We start from the raw sequence: 2,889 nt of genomic DNA on the forward strand, positions 1-2,889 counted from the left end.
GTACTAGAACCAGGTTCAATAATGTGTTCCTTTAGTCTTCTAGTATCACACTGCCAAGTCAATTTGTCAATTGCCTTTTTTGCTTTGTAAGTGTGTGCTGATTTTGTAAAGCACTTCTTTTATTCAAGCACAACTCTCCAAATAGTTATACAACTCAAACTCCTTTTATCAAACCTCTTATTGCTTAGAGTTCTACGTCAAGTAAGACTCCTCCAATTCAAACTCAAGCTTCTTCAAGTGTTGTAGTCAAATTTCAACTCTTCAATTTTGCACATAATTTAGTTCATTCAGTTTATCAGATTGTAACTATTATCCATTCCTTCATTCAAGCACATTTGTCTCTATTCACTTGTGATCATACTGCAAGTTAAGATCCTTGAGATAGTTTATCTATTGAACCAGCTGGACTAGTTTATTTCTCTACTCTATGTCAATTATCAAAACTACATGGATCTAACAAATTCCCCTTTTATGATGATGTCAAACTTTTGCCTTTGTGCATTGCTCACAGTTCACTTTGTAAACACATTAGTATAGAATATTTGAATAAACATGTTAATCAATGGGTTTTAAATACTGCACAACTCTTGTTTTCCCTCTTTTGGTATCATCAAAAAATATGTTTAAGACCTGATATTTTATTTAATAAGGTAGTTACACTAATCATGGCCACTAGGTCTATCACAGGCACAATCGGGCTTTAGATATATAGTAATATATTAAAGAGAGTAGAAAAAAGAATCTAGTAAGCCAAATGAGAACCATATCGTTCATCATCAGGATAATGTCATCCAATTGACATAAAACAAAACAAATCAATTAAGCAACTGAGCATAACAAAAAAAAATAATTGAAGGACATGGCTCAAGGATAGGAGGACTAGGAATGGAAGAAAAAAGAAGATAGCAATAACTGAGTGACGTGACGAATTGTAGCAAAATTTTTAGGCTTTTCTGTATCCAAATCAGTCTGCAGAGCTACAATCATGGCTTCAAGAACCTCCTTTTCCCTTTGATGAGTGGATTGAGCAGCATACAACTCAACAATCTTCTCTACAAAAGTATTCTTTGCCTTTTGTAAAAGAGTGTTGGCACGCTTCATAGAATCAGGTAAGGTAGCATGGTTCACCCTTCCAGACACATCCATAGTCATCTGAAACCCAAACAAAAACTAGAAGCCCATAGTCCTAAAAAATTGAAGCCAACAAGAACCCATAGGCAAGGAAATGACCATTTTCATCCTAATTAGGGATCCTAGTCATATGTTTGATGATCAAGCATAGAAAGTCAATTCAGACTTTAGTGTCTAGGAGTTCAATCAAGGTCAGATCCAAGTAATTAGCCTTAGTTCTTTGCTTCTTCCTCTAAATAAGAATCCGATGAACAACATCAAAATAAAGTTAATGCAGCAGAGACATCTTACATTCTCAACTTAGCGGTGGTGAGTAAGATTGGGCTGACCAAAAAAACTTCTTGGTAATGTCAAAAGCTGAATCCATGTTGGTCAACGGAGGCCATTCATACTTGATATAATGACTCTAACCACTAGAAGGCACATCTAAAATCCTTACAACATCAACAATAGTGATATGAATTGGAACACCATTCACATATGAAGTAAAGATAACCCCACCAATTTTACCATTAATGTAAAACTCCATAACCTCTTTTTTGCCAACTTACGCTAAACAGTACCCTGAAGAAGAAGAGAGCAGCAACCTTGTGCTGCACTTTTGGTAAAAGAGGTAGTTATGTCAAGCCTCCAAAACCAATCATGACTCCGCCACACACCATAGATTACTCTTAAAACTTGATGATATGGTTAAGAGTGGGATCAATAGCTTCTTCTATAGAAATTGGAAACAACAGGAGGTCTAAGGCAGAGGGAGCAGGTCAAGAGATCTATTTCTTTGGTGCAAAAAATGTGACTTTAGAGGATTTTACAAATTTTGAAAACTTGGATTTCAAGGATAAAGGAAGAGAGAATTTAACAAACTTAGGCTTAGGTCTGGTAACGTTTTTTCCTTTGTGAACTCTGCTTATAACAAAATCATCATTTGAAGAAGGGGAAAAAATAGATGGATTAGGAATATAGGAGCAAGGGCAAGATTTCTTACTAGCTTAACTATCTATGTTGAGAGCTTCTTCCTTCTGTCTATGCTTATTTGGTATGAGCAGGTGTTACGGATGCTTCAACAGGGACTCAGTCTCGGGAATTATATAACATTGGCTTTTTACAATCTGGAACAATTCCTATGAGGTACCAAATTGGAAATAGGAATGTCATCTATATCCAGAACAGAAAGAGGAACAGGTGGATGAATGGGTTCCATATGAGGCATTAATTTTGGAAATTTCGAAGAGATAGTCTAAGTCCATTGAGTTAACTTGGTCCAACTCTAAAAACCTTGAGGGAGGATGCCAAACAGAGGACTTTCAGTTGGAGAATTTCTAGATCCTCCCCCCTCACTAGGTGCCTTGTCACAGTTATTGTCAAGGCAAAACTCTTTGTAGGGAAATGAGAACCCAAAAAATTTACCCATGGGAATAACATGAGCCAGGCGAGTTTCTTCCACCATAATAAGATTAGGAGGAGGTTTTGACATTACCAGTGCCATGTAATTGTCATTAGAGATGAGATTTAAAGAGGTATGATTTTTTATGCTAGGTGAGAGTCCATTCGTTATATTATCACAAATTCATTTAACTTTTTTTTGTTCCAATAATATCATTTTAGTTTGTGTATTTTTCTTATAAATTAATAATTGCTAAAAGTAATTCAAAAAATGAGAAAAAATAATCAAAATAGTCCATCAAATTTAAATTTAAATTTGAATAGTCCTTATTTTTTACATGAAATATTAATGAGCCTCCAATTATTTTTACTTTT

At 35.0% G+C, this 2,889-nt stretch overlaps 1 long non-coding RNA gene across 1 annotated transcript; it reads right to left on the reverse strand.

The window, feature by feature from the left end:
• Positions 1-743: 743 nt before the first annotated feature.
• On the reverse strand, positions 744-2,661 carry LOC124888050. The gene is made up of 2 exons (XR_007045933.1): positions 1,423-2,661; positions 744-1,152 (listed from the first exon to the last, which is right to left on the reverse strand). It is a non-coding gene; the product is annotated as an uncharacterized LOC124888050 (long non-coding RNA).
• Between the last annotated feature and the right edge of the window lie 228 nt (positions 2,662-2,889).

Source organism: Capsicum annuum, chromosome 10, assembly GCF_002878395.1.
Source record: "Capsicum annuum cultivar UCD-10X-F1 chromosome 10, UCD10Xv1.1, whole genome shotgun sequence".
In the NCBI taxonomy this organism is placed as follows: Eukaryota; Viridiplantae; Streptophyta; class Magnoliopsida; order Solanales; family Solanaceae; genus Capsicum; species Capsicum annuum.